The sequence below is a fragment of the Macaca nemestrina genome, chromosome 12 (genome assembly GCF_043159975.1).
Source record: "Macaca nemestrina isolate mMacNem1 chromosome 12, mMacNem.hap1, whole genome shotgun sequence".
Lineage (NCBI taxonomy): Eukaryota > Metazoa > Chordata > Mammalia > Primates > Cercopithecidae > Macaca > Macaca nemestrina.
In genome coordinates, this window is record NC_092136.1 from 115,463,150 (window position 1) to 115,480,491 (window position 17,342).

At 45.8% G+C, this 17,342-nt stretch overlaps 1 long non-coding RNA gene and 1 other non-coding gene across 2 annotated transcripts; both read right to left on the reverse strand.

The window, feature by feature from the left end:
* Positions 1 to 7,656: 7,656 nt before the first annotated feature.
* On the reverse strand, positions 7,657 to 16,006 carry LOC139357375 (uncharacterized). Its single transcript, XR_011610362.1, has 3 exons — positions 15,805 to 16,006; positions 13,742 to 13,913; positions 7,657 to 7,911 (listed from the first exon to the last, which is right to left on the reverse strand). It is a non-coding gene; the product is annotated as an uncharacterized lncRNA (long non-coding RNA).
* On the reverse strand, positions 14,832 to 14,935 carry LOC112425692 (small nucleolar RNA U13). The gene has a single exon (XR_003016831.2). It is a non-coding gene; the product is annotated as a small nucleolar RNA U13 (small nucleolar RNA).
* Positions 16,007 to 17,342: the final 1,336 nt, after the last annotated feature.

Here is a 17,342-nt window from a genome sequence, read left to right on the forward strand (position 1 = left end):
CACTGTCACCCCAAGCAAGGGACGAGGATGTGAAGAGAAGGCTCTTCACTCTGGAGCCAGTGCCTGATTTCCACTTTGATAGGCAAATGGTGCGTGACTGTAGATTGGGTTCCCCACAGTGAATGGAAAAGGTGCTTAGAAACACAAAGTGGGGGAAAGCTCCTACCTAGAAGGTTGAATCTCCTTTTCCTAACTGGCTCTATGACATTGAGCAAATATTTGAGATTCTTGGCTCCTCAGTTTCTTCCAAGCTCCTATCTCTATGACTCAGATGTTCCATGGGAAGTTCAGTGTGACCCAAACCAAACTCCTGCTCTTCTTCTGATCTTCCCCACTTCAGTTAGAAGCAACTCTGTCCATCCAGTTGCTTGAGTCCTCTCTTTCTACTCCACCCACATCTGATCTGACAGCAAAACCTATTGCTTTTACCTTTAAAGAGAGCCAGAATCTGATCCATTCTCTCCACTACCGCCACCTTTTCCTAGACCCCTATCACGGCTACTAATTGCCTTCACCTTTGCCCTGATTGACCTGCAGAGTAGGGTGGGAAAAGCACAGTATCTGGAGCTAAACTGCCACCATTGAAAACCTGGCTCTGTGGCTGACTAGCTGTGTGACCTAGGCAAGTTACTTATAACCTCTCTGTGCTTTCCTTTTCTCAGTGTAAAATGGGAACAATGCTAGGACCTATGTCTTAAGACTTGTTGTGAGGATTAAATGATTTATTATGCAGAAGGGACTTAAAATGGTACCTGGCACATAGGAAGTGCTATGTAAGCATTAGCTTTTATTACTGTTGGTATTATTCCCAGCACAGCCTCAGAGTGAACCTGTTGACACATAAATCAGGCCATGTTACTCCTCTGTTCAAAACCTCCAGTATCTCTCTTGGGATACAATCCAAAGTTGGAAAGGCAACAAGGCCCCAGGTGAGCTGACCTCTGGTACTTCCTCTGTTTTTATTCTGTTCCAGCCTCGTGGGTCTTCTCACTTTTCTTGGTACACACCAGGCAATTCCTTCCTTAGGATCTTTTCACTTGTCATTTCCTCTGCCTGGAACACATTTCCCCAGAGAGCCCCATGGCTTGCTCTCTAACCTCCTTCAGATCTATTCCAAGATCACCTCCTCAGGGAGGCCATCTCTGACTACCCTATTTAAATTAAATTAAACCCAAATAATCTCCCTTCCTTTTATTCTGATGTAGTTTCCTCCCTAGAGCCTATCACCATCTAATATACTATCTGTTTTACTTATTTATTTGGTTTGCTCTCTGTCTCTTCTCATAAAGGTTGTAAGCCACATGAGTGTAGGATATTTTTGTCTGTTTGTTGACTGATATATTCCCAAAGCTAGAATGGTTCTTGGCACATAATAGACACTCAGTAAGTGTTTGTTCAATGAATAAATATAAAGACAGTTAAACCTGATGATCTTGAAGACCTCTCCTTTGAGGTTAACATTCTACGATTCTTTACTGGTATATCTTCTTATGTGTGGAGTAGAGATGTTTGCAGTTGTCCCATCTAACAGAGGTTAAATGACTTTTTAGGAGTTGCAGGAATGCTGGTAGCAGAAACAGTTCCGGAACCTGGATCTTGTGATGATGATTTCAGTCTGCTCCCTTTCTCTTTTAGCCTCTGCTAGCCCTGGATTGATTCATGTTTGCTAAAAGGATGGACAAATAGACTCCCTTCATCCTTGGGAAGTGGGTAGGAGACAGTAAAATGAGGCTGGTCTGAGGAGGAGCCTGGAGTCTGTTTGACAAGTGTGAGGCTGATGCAGCGCCCAGCATGGTTGAAAGGGTTCATCGGTGCTTATGCTGGCCATGAATCACCTAGATGATTCAGACACTGGGAGGCCTGTCAGGGGAATCTCAGATGGAATTGATGTATCAAGGTGTCGCTCTCTCTGAGCTGTTTATCGGAAGTGACACCGAGGGAGATTGACAGGCACTCACTGGACAAATAGGTAGATCATAGGCTCACAGAGACTCCCTGTGGCACCTGTTGTGTGAGACGGGAGCAAGCCTCCACAGCAGCTCTTGCAAACTTGGCCAGCAGGCCCATTGCAACAGCAGGCAGGGGTAGTGTTGGGTGAACAGAAGTGATCCAGCCTCAGGACCTCATGGGCCCTGGGGGTGGGCGATGTTCTTATTTGTTTTTGTCTTCAGCTTTATTTCTTTTTGCCCTATGAGAGCCAGCTGGACCACTCCACATCATCCCCTGAGGTCACCATTAAAGGGGGGGCCCAATGGCTACACAGAGAATGTAGGTAGACCAGAACCCAATGGGTCACTGAGCTGGGGATGTGGGGTCCATTACATCTTCTCAGACCTGCACCAACCTGTCCACCTCCCACCTATGCAGTAATGATGGCTAATGGTTATTGAGCATTTACTTCATTTCTGTTCAGCCCTTAATATGACTTAGATTATTTTGCCTTCCCAACAGCCAAATGAGGTAGGTTATAGTCCCCATATTTGAAGCTAAAGACATGAGCCACTCAAGGTTAAGTTATATGGCTAAACACTGACAGTGGCTGAGCCAGGATTGCAATGTAGGTGTCTATTTCTCAAGAACTCAGTGTTGACCCCTAAGCTTCACTCCATAGAAGGTCAGAGCCAGGCCTCGTCCCACTACTCAGCCAAGCCTTCCGAGTGCACCCATGAGGCATTTTTCCATTACTTTCCATTACTCCCAACACATGTTTAACCAAGCCCAAACCCATATTCCTTATAATCTCCTTTCTCAAAGGCTTTTTTTGTTTTTTTTTTTTTTGTCGAGCATAGTGCCTGTCTCACAGTCAACATTAGATGAATGTTTGCTGAATAAAGAAATGACTTGGCTGGGCGTGGTTGCTCACATCTATAATCCTCGCACTTTGGGAGGCTGAGGTGGGAGGATAGCTTGAGGCCAGGAGTTCAAGACCAGCTTCGGCAACATAGCGAGACCCTGTCTCTCTATAAAAAATTAATAATAAAGAAATGACTTGTTTAGAACACATCTTGTACCTGTTTTCCCTATCCCAAATTTGTCTCCTTACCTGTTTTCCAATCCACATCTCTCCCCACTTTTGAAGGCTAATTTATTTATATTTGAGACAGCCTGTTGCCCAGGATGGAGTGCAGTGGCGCGATCTCGACTCACTGCAACCTCCGCTACCTGGGTTCAAGCGATTCTCATGCCTCAGCCTCCCAAGTAGCTGAGACTACTCATTTTTGTAGTTTTGGTAGAGATGGGGTTTCACCATGTTGGCCAGGCTGGTCTTAAACTCCTGGCCTCAAGTAATCTGCCTGCCTTGGCCTCCCAAAGTGCTAGGATTATAGGTATGAGCCACCATGCCTGGCCTCAAAGCCTAATTTAAATCTTCACATTCTTCATTTGATTATAAGTGTACCTTGGTGCAAAATGTAAGGGACGACTTGACAGAGGATAATAAATGCCTTAGAAATATGTTTATCCTTTGGCTCAGTGCTTTTATTTCTAGGAACTTATCCTAAAGAAATAATCATACATGTGCATAAAGAGCTAAGCACCAGAATGTTCACTGAAGCATTGTTTAAGGTGCCACAAACTGGAAATCTCTGAAATGTCCAATAACAGAGGACTGGCAAAATTTATACACATTCTCTTTTACATCCATGCAAGAGAATTCTTGGCAGTCATTAAAAATAATGAAGATATATATCTATTGACACAAGAAATTAAGTGAAATAAGTAGGTTATAAAATAGTACACCCAGAATAATTTGATTTTTATTAATATTGTATGAATATAAATACATGTATTGAAAAATGTCTGGAAGGGCATAGATCAACCTGTAGAGAGTGGTTAACCTCAGGTAGGGATTATGGGTGATTTTTATTTTCTTCTTTTTATGTATTCATTTTCTAATTTTCTGCAAAACACTTGTTTAAAAAAGAAAGAAAAAGGGAATGTTATCTAAGAAATATTTCCTGATTACCTCTTGCCTTCCTTAACCCTTCCTAGATCTGATACTCCCACTGCCTGGCACTGTTTTAGCATGCGTGCTGTAGGCTCAATTGTAAGGGCCTAAGATTGTTCCCATAGGTGATTTTCATTCCTTGATAAACTCCTCGAGGGCTGGGGTCCTCCCTTTCATTTTTTTTAATTGATGCAACTCAGTAATTTTTATTGCAGCTGGAAGACAATACATCACAGAAACTGTATGGTAGGTCTGGAGAAAAGTGTTATTTACAAAAAATGATGAAATAGTTTTTGTTGTTGTTGTTGTTGTTTATGGAGTCTCATTCTGTCACCTAGGCTGGAGTGCAGTAGCACAATCTTAGCTCACTACAACCTTCACCTCCCAGGTTCAAGTGATTCTCATGCCTCAGCCTCCCGAGTACCTGGGATTACAGGCTCCCACCACCAAGCCCAGCTAATTTTTGTATTTTTAGGAAAGGTGAGGTTTTGCCATGTAGGCCAGCCTGCTCTCGAACTCCTGACCTCAAGCAATCTGCCCACCTTGGACTCCCAAAGTGCTGGGATTATAGGCGTAAACCACTGCACCCGGCGCAATTTTTTTTTTTTTTTTTTAACTGCAGAATTTAGTATAGGACGTTGTTTGTGGGAGTGCTTACATTTTTTCTCCCCTCCCCACCAGCCCCCATCTTTTATTCCTGTGAGGTAGACAATAAAGGGAGTTGAATTCACCTTGCCCTTGGTGAAGAAAGAAGATGAAGCCATTTCCCCCAGGCTGGGCAAAGGCCCAAATTAGCCCATGAAGCCAAAGGCAATAAATAATGCCCGGACCTCTGAGGTCAGGGCCCTGCCTCCTCTGCAGCCACCCTGACCTGCATAACGGGACCACAGGCAGTTATGATTCATGCGCACGCTGCCTGGGCTCCTGCCAGCCTAGTCTGAAGAAGCTCCACAGTTGGAACTGGATAGGCCTAAAAATATGGCCCCCCAGGGACAGCTTGGGCCATGCTCTGGGGAGCCTGGTGGGGCCAGAGGCCTGGAGAGAGTTCTTAGAATCAGGACTGGAAACACAGGGCTGATTTAGCCTTCTCCTGTCTGTGCAGCTGGTGCCCCAGGGAGAAATCAACAGCCATAACCCAACCAGACAGAGCAAAAAGAAATGAGTTTAAAGCACCAGAAGGAAGACTTAGATAATAATAATGCAGTGAGTGGCTTGGGCAGCAACTGTTGCAATAATATTACCTCCCATTTGTACAGGACTTTACTGTGAACAAAATGCTCTTACATATATTATCGTATTTGACCCTCACAACAACCCTCTGAAATAGACAATCTTTGCCCAGATTTTCAAATGAGAGAGTTTGGAACTCAGAGAGATGAATCAATTCACCAAAAGTCACACAGCTAGTGAGAGGCCAGGTCTTTTGACTTTACAATGCTAAAAGGAGATCTACCTGAATGAACCAGAGGACGTACAGAGCTAAAGGATAAAGAAATTTCATAGTTATCTTTTAAGAATAGAAGACTCCCCACTATGCTTGGGGGAAGTTCAGATAGAGAATCTGTCTGGGGAGGAAATAAAATGACTCCCCAAAGCCTCAAGCTTATACCAGGGCAGGTGGGAGGGCAGAAGGGCTGTGCCCATGAACACCAGAGTGTATGTTTTGCCTTCAAACACATAATCTCCTGGCACAGTGACAATAGAGACTTGGCTTCTATTTTTAGACACCAGTGGGTGTGGAGGATGGGGTCAATGATGGAATTCTCAGCTCAGGCTTTAGACAAGACCCCCCATGGTGCAGTATGTGCATGAGCAGAGGACGTAAGGAACTAGGGTGCAAGCAGAGTCAGACTAGTACTTATGAGATCTCAGGAAATTAGAAAGAAAAGTAAATCTCTGAGTTTGTTTTTGTGAGCTCCAGAGGGGGATGGCAAGAGACTCAGTTGGGGAAAGCCAGCCAGGAAAACAGCTGCTCTGCCCATTCTATGAATGAAGAGGATGCATCCCAAGGGCCTATTTCCTCGTTCTAGAGAGTTTCCAAGGCAAGGCCTGAGTGAGGGTTTTTGTTGTTGTTGTTGTTTGTTTGTTTTGAGACAGGGTTTTGCTCTGTGACCCAGACTGGAGTGCAGCAGCATGACAATGGCTCACTGCAGCCTCGACCTCCCAGGCTTAAGTGGTCCTCCTGCCTCAGCCTTCCAAAGTGCTGGCTGGGACTGCAGGTGTGAGCCACCATGTCTGGCCCTGAGCGGATTTTCTCCTTGCCTCACCTTTCATTTTCTTCCCAGTGGAGTGAGGAGGATTCTCCAGGTTTCTCAGCCACCACAGTTGGTATCCTTACCTCCATTTGACTTATTCCTGCCCTGTGAGGTGGTGAACTGGCTTGATGGGCCTCTCTTCCTGGGCTTTGTGAGCCTCAGGAATGCTGCCCAGCCAGGCCCAAGTCCTGGTCTGCATCATCTTTGCCTTAAGGAGGATGGTGCAATCCTCCATCCCTTGGCCCCAAGTGCTCAGACAACTTTGTTTCAAGGAGTATATTCTGTTCAGAGTATGGTCAGAAAAACAGAAACCACTCTAGGCATTTCAACAGAAAAGATTTTATACAGGGGATTGGTTAAATGGAAGGAAGCAGTTCTTACCTAGGTCCGGATGAACAATGAGGAGAACCTGGGGTTACCAGAACCTAGAAGCTCCAAGGAGGAACCCTGCAGAGCTTGGAGCTACACCTTAAAGCTGGGGGTGCTGCCTGGGTGCTGCTGCTGCCTCTGAAGCTTGAAGGAGGGGCCCCAAGGCTCAGAATTCTGAGGTGTGATCCAGTTGCTGCTAGTATCTTAGGAGCTTAGGAAGGGGCTCTGTGGAGTGGGGACTCAGACATCCAAGGAGGGGGGACTGCCTGGCTGGTGCTGTGACCTCTTGGGGGGCATGCAGTGAGGCTGGTACTGGGAGAGCCAACGAAGCTGTCGGTTGGAAGTAATTGCTGCTGTGGGGGCACAGTGCTTCTCTGTGGGCACAACACTGGCAGAAGCACCAGGCAAATAGGAAGCAACAAATCCTTTCTCATCTCCTCCAGCTTTCTAATCTCCTCTAGCTCCCACTAGATGCAGAATCAAGCAAGAGCTAACTGGCAAAGTAGAAATGCAATTTGTAGAGTTCCAGAGCCTGTGTCCCAAAGCAGAACAGAGAAAGGTGGGGGCATCCTCTGATTCCCAGAGGATGTATTCATTGGGGGGATATTTTCTAGACAGGCATAAGGAACCTCAGAAGGTAGTTTGGACTCTCTTTCAGCCCATGCACTTGGCCATCTGTTTGAGTCTCTATTGTCTGATCTGTCAGTTCTTCGTTTTCTACGACAGGTCCTGGGGTTTTCATACATTGCTTTTATTTATTTTTTTAAAATGCGAAGTTGGGACCACATCTCATTTTTATCCCTTTGGGGATCATCTTGATCCTCTGCCCCTTGCCCCGAACTGCACAAAGCCCACTTCCAAGTGATAGGAAAAAGGGAGATTCAAGTGTCAAACAATAATAGCAAGATATTATCAATGTAGGTCTGTGATTGTGTCATATAAAAAATAAAATACACACCAGTTAATCAAAGCACTACAGACACTTTTAAGTAATCCCACTTTGGCTTTGCATAACTCCACACACTGCCGGCAGCGCTCTTGTCTACCACCAGAGACCATAATATACATCAAAAATTCTCCTTTAAATTTATTTTCAGTAAAGATTGGTCTTTTGAACTGCGGCAGTGGAGGCTTAAGGGTACAAAATCTCTCTCGCCTTTTTCTCTTTTCTTTTTCTGTCTCCCCTATCTTTCTCTGGTGGGGCGGTGACTCTGGGGCAGGGGAAGGGAGCAGCAGTGGGTTCCACACATCCTGTTGAACCTTCTGTCCTTTGCATGCATCAGTTCCTCTCATCTGCCCCTTGATTAAGTCATTAAAGCAGGAAGGTGAAGAAAGGTTGAGCTGCAGTAAAAGGAAGAGAGAGACAATTTCCTCCATTTGCTTGGGAGAACACCTCCAATTGCTGGGCCCAAGGATGGTCTTGAGCTACCCCAGCTGGGATGACACAAACTTAGGGCTTTCTTAGAATCCCAGATTCTGTGACATGTACAACATTGGGTGCTTAGGGGCACTAATGACAACCCCACACCATCATGGAGTCCTTTCTTGCTGCCCTCACCAATGGGACAGTGAATGAGATAGGCTTCCCAAATCATAGGGGACTGTGGCAGGTCAGTTTGTCGTGAGAGACAGTACATTTTGGTGACTAAACCTTACTCCTAGGTTTGAATTGGAATTTGTTACTTAATAACTGTATGACTTGATGTCAGGGATTTTCAAAATTGTGGTTAAATATACATAACAAAATTTACCATTTTGTTTTTGAGACAGGGTCTCACTTTGTCCCCCGGGCTGGAGTGCAGTGGTACGATCACGGTCACTGCTGCCTTGGCCTCCCGGGCTCAAGTGATCCTCCCACCTCAGCTACTCAGGCACATGCTACCATACCCAGCTAATTTTTGTTGTTCTTGTGTTTTTTATAGAGACAAGGTTTCTCCATGTTGCCCAGATTGGTCTCAAACTCCTGAGCTTAAGTAATCTACCTGCCTCAGCCTCCCAAAGTGTTGAGATTACAAGCCTCTGTGCCCGGCCAATTTTCACAATTTTTAAGTGTGCAGCTCACTGGCATTAAGTATATTCAGATTGTTGTGCACCCATCACCACCACCCATCTCCAGAACTTTTTTAGCTTCTTGAATTGAAATGTTATACCCATTAAACACTAATTCCTCATCCCACTCCCCACAGCCCCTGGTAACCACCATTCTAATTTCTGTCTCTATGGCTTTGTCCATTCTAGGTATGTCACAGAAGGAGAATCATACAGCATTTGTCTTTTTGTGCCTCACTTATTTCACTTAGCACACTGTCCTCAGGGTTTGTCTGTGTTGTAGCGTGTGTCCTTGATGTCAGTCTTTGCTCTAAGTAGACTGAGAGTTGCCAGCTCATGTACTCTGCTCCCTTGCCCTGCCTCAAAATGAAGAGTGGGCTAAGTGAAACCTATAGGGGGAAAAATGAGAATATATCCACAGACTCTTAGAGCTGAAGGGGATCTTAAATGTCATCTGATTCTACCTCCCACCATTGGGGGACATCCTCACTGTCAGCTCTGAGCGGGAAGGTGGACTGATAAGAGTGGTAATCCTCCATATTTTTTAAGTAATTTACATTTTTTCCTGAGATGTTTGTATCTATGATTTCACTGGATCCTAACAACAATTCTAATGTAGGTCCAGGTAGGTCTTATTTCCTGTTTTACTGAGAGGGAAACCAAAGCCCAGAGGTAGAGTCGAATTTGCTTCTGAGCAATTGTGATGGAGTCTCTTGTTTTTTAGTCTTCCATCCTTTCCTACAGTAGCCCAGTTTGCAGGTTTGCAGGTGTGCAGACCTGTTTCTATTTCATTCTTTTTTTTTTTTCTGAGACAGAGTTTCACTTAGTCATCCAGACTGGAGTGCAGTAGCATGATCTCAGCTCACTGCAACCTCTGCCTCCCAGATTCAAGCGATTCTCCTGCCTCAGCCTCCTGAGTAGCTGGGAGTACAGGCATGGGCCACCAGGCCTGGCTAATTTTTTGTATTTTTAGTACAGATGGGGTTTCACCAGGTTGGCCAGCCTGGTCTTGAACTCCTGACCTCAAGTGATCCACCTGCCTCAGCCTCCCAAAGTTCTGGGATTATAGGCATGAGCCACGGCACTCAGCCTCTATTTCATTCTTTATCCAAGGTACACTTAACTCTTTCCTAATTTTCTTGGAGTTATCACTTCAAAACCCCAAGTCAGCTATATGAACCTTCTAGATCATGTCCCAGAAAAGGAAAGGTGCTGCTTAGGAATTGTCAGATTTGAGCTGGGGTGAAGCTAAGAGCTCAGAACAGGGGGACCCACTGCACTAGAGATTTCACAGCTTCATGAAGACCACCATCTTGGGAGTTGGGAGATGCTTCTGGCATCTGAACTAAGTCCCTTCTACAATAATAATAATTGTATTCCCTCTTATCCTGAGATCAACGGGAGCAGAGAGGAATGGCTGCTGTCAATTATGCTACACCTAAACAAGACACATTTCTCACCCAACCTCTTTGCCCTTGGCTGAGTCATCCAATCCTTAACTTCCATGGAGAAGAGAGAAGTCCATGGACAGGGATTTTCCTCATCAGCTGCTCCTGACCAGTGTTGGGGTTTGAGTACTTAAGGTGCCCCCAAGGAACCATCCCAAGGATATTTTCCCTAGAGGTCTCTAAGAGTTGGGTGAAATTTAAGAAGAGCAAGCTGCCTTCCATCTGCTATCCCTGGGGTCATGTGCCTCCAGATGGTTCAGGATGAGTGGGGGCAAAGGGCAAGGGGAAGTATGTCAACTGGAACATCACAGAAGTCTAAATAAGGACTGTTCTGATTGCCATCCATGTCTTATTTTTTTGATCTCACTAAAGGAATACAACCCTACAATAAACACTCCAGCCTTACATAAATAAGCACCAGCTTGCAACTGCCTCTGTAGCCAGCTCACTGGATTCCTGAGATTAAGAACACAGGTCTAGCCCTTAGAAGGTGTCACAGCTAGGAACTATAAAAGTCATCCACAATGAAAGTGATGAGATACTTGCGTGGGCAGGCAAATGGTATTGGAGTGCGGTCGGAAATGGGGTAAATGCTACAGAAACAGCTTCCCTGGGGATAAGAAAGCCTAGGAGAAATGCTGGTTTCTAAACAGTCCAGAGGTAGGAACAGATGAAACAATCTTATTTGGGCTTGAGCAGCCAAAAGACTCCTTGGAAATCCAGGTCTGAGCCTCTGGAGCTTTCTTTTCAGCTGCCCCAGCTGCACATTCCTGAAAAGCCGGCACTTGCGCGAGGCATCTCCCAACTCAGACATGAGTCATGCCAGCTTATTTTAAGTCCTGACCTCTTCCTGGGAAGGGACTCCGACATGGAAAGCCACGTGCTGTGAAGCAACCATGGACCCCGGCCAAGGGAAACAGAGGCCCCCCCACAGCTTCCTGACAGCGTCCTTCCCAGAAGCCCGTGTGAGCAAGGGCCAGGAGCAGCTGTGGGCACTCATGCCCCTCTCCCTTGCCAGGGTGGAACAGTGGGCCACACCACACCAGCAGCTCTTGTGCCCACCATGATGCCACTGATGGCTGGGGCAGGGGTGCCAGGCAGGGAGAGGAAGGCCTGTGTTCTCCTCTTTCCAGGACTCTTGCCTTGGTTTTCCACTCCACAGCAGATTGTCCTGAAAGGCTACTGCAGTCCTTTGGGGATAAATGGACAGAGGGAGTATGAAGCCCATGCTCTCTCAGCCAAGTGTATTTAAGCCTTTTAATAATTCATATCCCCATTTCCATACACAGCCCCACTTAAAGAGGGATCCCAGGGAAACCTAAAAGCTTTTCTGATTGCACCAGCTTATCCAGCATCTTCATAAAAGGTTCTCAACTGGCCTCTCAGAATCGACGGCAGCAACACTTATGAAGAAAAACTAATAGTTCCAGCTGGTAGTCATTGAAAAGTCACTTAATATTTCTCTGTGCAAGGAGATCCACTTAATGGGACACAATGTTTTTTCCCTAAGCAGTTGGGAAAAAAAAAAATCCCTTGACATCATATTAATAATGTCAAGTTTTATTGGCTCTCTCATTTGACATGATATTAAACTTTTCAGACTCTATCTCGACTGAGGTACAAGGTTGTTAAAATGTGGACAGATTGGAGCGCTACAAAAATGTGGCATGGAAGAAATGCCTGTCCAGGTGCGTGGAGAGAGATGGAAAGCCAGTGACATGGGGCTTGATAGACAAATCTACTTTGTAGAAAAACTCTTAGTACGTCACCTCCTTCCGCACACTGCCTTCTTTCCGAGACTGGTGATACAGGCACCTTAGGGGAAGATGGGGCTCCAGAACTCTATGGCCTAGGGTTGTTCATTGTCCTCTGCAAGTCTAGTTTTCCGGACAGAATAAAGTGAAGACATCATGTTAAGGCAGATTACAGTTTATGAGCATAGCTTTGCTCCATAGCACCTCCTTGGGACAGAAAATTCCCTGGGTTTCTCTCTTTTTTTTTTTTTTTTAGAAGGAGTCTTACTCTGTCGCCCAGGCTGGAGTGTAGTGGCGCGATCTTGGTTCACTGCAACCTCTGCCTCCCGGGTTCAAGCGATTCTCGTGCCTAAGCCTCTCCAGTAGCTGGGATTACAGGCATGCACCACAACGCCCAGCTAATTTTTATATTTTTGGTAGAGAGATGAGGTTTCCCCATGTTGGCCAGGCTGGTCTCAAACTCCTGACCTCACATGCTCCACTCGCCTTGGCCTCTCAAAGTGCTGGATTACAGACGTGAGCCACCATGCCCTGCAACTCCCTGGGTTTCTAATAATAACAACAATAGCTAACTAACATGACCTGGTGCAACCATGTGGGCTGACACCATGCTAAGTGCTTTCCCGTGTTTGCCCCTATTGGATCCTCACAAAAACCAAATGAGTTAGATGTTATTGTTGTCACCGTTGTCCCCATTTTAAGAAAGAAAACTGAATGAAAGAGGCATTGTGTGATTTTCTAAGTCTGATGGCTAGTAACAGACCTGGGAATCCTATAGCCTGAAATTATGTGCTTACCACCCTTCAATACAATGGGAGCCATTATGAAGATGAAAAATGTCACATGTGCAAAGTCTGGGGACCCCAGTCTGGCCCCTGGACCTCTCCCTACCCTGGGCACCTGTCCTCTTTCACCATTTTCACTGTTGGGGACTGACAGGCAACCAAGAGGGAGGTTTTTCCAGCAGGCAGTCAGCACTGACTTCACCTGTCAAGCATAACACCATAAATAACATATTTTAAGCAAAGAACATCCCAGCAACCCAATAATGCGTGTCTAAAGCCATTTTGACGTTGCAGAGATACAGTAATACTTTTATGCTTTGTTTAAAGAAATTGTTTGCAGCATATTTGTAGTGAAATCACTCCAAAGAGTTTATTTTGGATGATTGATTTATAGGAATCCAGCTCCCATACCCAGAGGATGACACTTAAATCATATCTTCTTTTCATTTATAATAAGGAACAAAATGATCATATTTTGACAAGTCTGATCATTTTGGGGGTTGAGCAGGTTCCCTCAGTGGGCTCAGTCTATAGCTCACAGAACTGATAGAATATTATTATGTCTCATTAAAATCAGCTGCAACTGCTTCAGATGGCTGCCCCAAAGAAAACAAAGCTCTTGGCGGTTTATCCTAGAGTAGTCAGTCTACCTGCTGATTTTTAAGAAGCGGACAGGTGGAAATCTTTCTACTTGTGCTTGCCAAAGCCCATCTACCCTGGGTTTGAACTTAGAACATCTCCTTAAAACAGACCGGCCCCACCTAGGACTGACATCACAAGTCTTTCTGTGTCCTCTCTTCCTCCTTGATGCTGCGACACTGCTGCAGCCTCTGGCCTTCTGACCCCACAGAGGCCGTATCCCATTTCCAGGACTAATGGGAATCTTAATTGCCCAGGCTTAACGGGGAGGGTGACATTTGCTGTTTTGGCACCTGCCCTCTCGCTAAACCAAACAAGCCAGTTTTGGAGCTCTCATTTGTTTCCAGATTCGCAGCTGGGTCAGAAGCCGCCTGTGCCACATCCCCAGAATCTGTGCTGTCATTTCCATATTTGTATTCATCTCCTGAGGCTGAACTTTGGGTCATGCTGAGCAAAGTCTGCCTTCTGCCCTGTCTGAAAGTCTCCTTTCACTCACCTACAAACGATGGCAGGACTCCTCTGCTGTTCTCCCCATCAGCCTGGGGCCCGGCCCTGTACCGCTCCCACTTCTTGAGAAGTGAGTTCAGTCTGTGACAGCCACACAGTGAAAAGACCAGAAAAGTTCTCCTGGAACAAAACCTCACCAAGTTCTCGGGGTCCGTGGCAGTCTGTGTAAGAGTAGTACAGTGAAAGAGCTTCCTTCTCTCATCTCCCTCTTTCATCTTCCCTAATCCCCTCCCCTCGACTTATCTTTTTTTTTCTCTCTGCCTCCAGCCCCCCTCCTCTTTCTATTCACTATCAGGAACAGCCAATTTAGCGGGCGGCCATACAGTTCCAGCAGAAGGCCCCGGGATCAGTGGCTATGGGGAATGGCACAGCCAGAAGGAGAAATCAAAGATGAAATGAGCATTTGGATCTTGCTGAAACTGAAGCTTAGCACCCTCTATGCATTATTCATGTGTGACATCATCACCCTCTTCTCTACACTCTCCACTGAGCTACAACAGAGCCCTGAATCCTCATGGCTTTGAAATAATTTGCACGATGACACTGATCTATCTTCAACCTTGCAAACGCCCCACACAGGGCCAAGTTCTGGTCCAGCTCAGGTACAGCTGCAAGTCATGTCAGCATGAAACTACAGTCATACCCTTTTGGCAAGACACTTCAAGGAAGTGGGTAACGATTCGCATTTGGTATCTGGTTCTTAATACCTGTACCAAATGGTCAAAATCCTAAGCAAGTAACTGGTCTTGATTGGATTGTTTAAAAATATGAATTATTGACCTTGGGCAAATCATTAGATTTCCCTGAGCTTTGATGTTCCATCCCCCAAACTTGGAGTCCATAATGACTCCCTTACAGGGATGCTGTGAGGACTGAATTAGTTAATACATATATGTGGACACGCTTTGTAAACTATAAAATACTAAATGAGTATAAAAGCAATTTAAAAAGGCCGAAGTGTATTAGGCATTCACGATGTGCTTGCCATTATGCAATTGGCACTTACTTGCTCATTTAATCTTCTCAGAAATCTCTGTGAGGTTGATACTATTATTTCCCCTCCCCTCCTTTTTCTTTCATGTCAGGCAGGTAATGTGCTGACTTTGTAACAAGGTTTGAAGGAGGCACATCTCACACACGTGCCTGAACACCCCATCATCTCGCTTATGAACTACAAAAGGACCTCCCCTTTCTTAAGATGAGGAAATTCAGGACGCTTAGCGAGGTGGTTAAGGGAAGTCCAGAGCTGAGATTCTAGTCTAGGCTGTCTCTTCCCTCCCCCTCTGCAGGTAGCCATTCCAGACTGAGGAGCAGGTAACTCCCCTGGTTTTGTGCAGAAACACAAATATTGATTTACCAACATGTCAAATATTTCCCCCTCCTTGGAATGCTCCTAAACCGGAGGCAGTTGGACATCTTGGGTCTCTGCTACTTCATTTGCACTGGTTTTCCATTAACCTGAATGGGTGGGCCAGTGACTATTTGCAAGGTTGGTTGGGAAGGGTTGGCTCTCAGCTTGGGATTCCTGGAACAGGTGCACTTGGGGATCTCCTCCTGGCCTCCACCTCTGCAGATCCCAGGGCCAATCTTTTGTCCCAAACTGTTTTCTCAGGAACTCATCATCTAAGGTAGCTACCCACTGGCGGGAGTAAGCTACCATCTCCAAGAGCCAGCACAGAACTTTGGGAGTGCTAAATGTGAAGAGAAGGGGGTGTTACGAGAGATCATCCCAGAGGATTACAGGGACCGGACACTCAGCCCTCCTCACAGGCACAAGTTTGGAATAATTACCCAGGGCAGACTCTCTGAAAGAGGAGGTAAGCTGGCTAAGGCTCTTAGAAGGCAGGCCTGATGACATTGTTATGTATCAGTCCAGGGCTCAGGACGTAGCGGGGTCAGGTATTAGCTGATTATCTGATTCTGTCAGCAGAGAGCTTTCAGTGAGTCCACAGAGCCAGCCCCCTGATTTCCTCATAGAAACGCTAAGCTTAGACACCTGGAAAGGAGTCCTTGTGTGAAGTTCTGCCCCTGGAAGGTGTCCTGGGTACTTACATTATCAGCATTGGAGGCAGATCCTGCAGCTCCGAAACATGCTCCAAGCTTCAGGTTGCCACATGGTTCTGGGAGATTAGGCCGTGGCAAATCTCCCTTCCCTTACTCCTGAACTTGAGCCTCTGATTCCCTCTCCTGTTGGAGCCTTTAACACGGTCAGTCTACAGACACTAGTTTTGGCTGTTGAAAAGCTTTCCAACTCCAACCTTGCTAGGGGTGGAAGAGAAGGACAGGAGGGGGTGAGGAAGAGCCATTTCTGTGACAGAAATCAAGGCCAAGGCAGGCAGACAGGTAGGTGGATTTGAGTGGCAATTCTTTTCAATCAGGAGAGGCCCAAATGACAGGAGGAGGCACTAAGTGTAGACATAAAGAAGAACTTACTTGGTTTTGAAGGTTAGCCAGGATACCTCTAATAATTGTGTTATAATAACTATAATTTTATTATTTACTATATTTACTGTTCTATCAACTTTTTTTTTGTCTTCCTTTCTTTTTGCTTTTTGAAACAGAGTCTGACTCTGTGGCCCAGGCTGGAGTGCAGTGGCGTGATCTTGGCTTACTACAACCTCCGCCTCCTGGGTTCAAGCGATTCTCCTGCCTCAGCCTCCAGAGTAGCTGGGATTAAAGGTAAGTGCCACCATGCCTGGCTAATTTTTGTATTTTTGGTAGAGACAAGGTTTCACCATGTTGGCCAGGCTGGTCTCGAACTCCTGACCTCAGATTATCTGCCCACCTTGGCCTCCCAATGAACTTTTTAATATTATGTCACTTAATCCTTCCAACTACCCTATAAGAGAGGTATGATCATTACATTTCTATTTTACATCTGAGAAAGCTGAGGTCCACGTAATTTTTTTTTTTTTTTTTTTTTTTTTTTTTTTTTTTTGAGATGAATTCTTGCTCTGTTGCCCAGGCTAGAGTGCAGTGGTGCAGTCTCAGCTCACAACAGCCTCTGCCTCCTATGTTCAAGCAATTCTTCTGCCTCAGCTTCCCGAGTAGCTGGGGTTACATGTGCCACCACACCTGACTAATTTTTTTTTTTTTGTATTTTTTGTATTTTTAGTAGAGACGAGGTTTTGCCATGTTGGCTTCCCAAAGTGCTGGGATTACAGGTGTGAGCCACCACGTCCAGCCAGATCCAAATAATTGAAATAACTCATCTAAGGTTAGCAGTTTGAAAGAGACAGAATCAGAATGTAGACCCAGGCAATCTGATGCCAGAGTATAGGCTCCTGACTGCTGCTTTCCAGGTGCCTCCGTAGAAAGAGTGAAGAAATGCTGGGGAGAGCTCCATCTGGCCTGGTTGGGTACACATCCAGGAGACAGAGGACTTTATGGAGGGCGTTCAGGCTGTGGGAATCTGTGAATATGGCATTGTCACTGATGTGGCTCCTTCCTTTTTTCCCTTCCCACCCAATTTATCCATGTAGCACCCCTCCACAAGCTAGCGGGAGCGTGGAAGTGAGGATGAAGGATCCTTGCAGGAAGCTGAGTCCAGCCCAGGGTGCCTCTGTCCACTTCTGCTCTGCTCTCAGCAC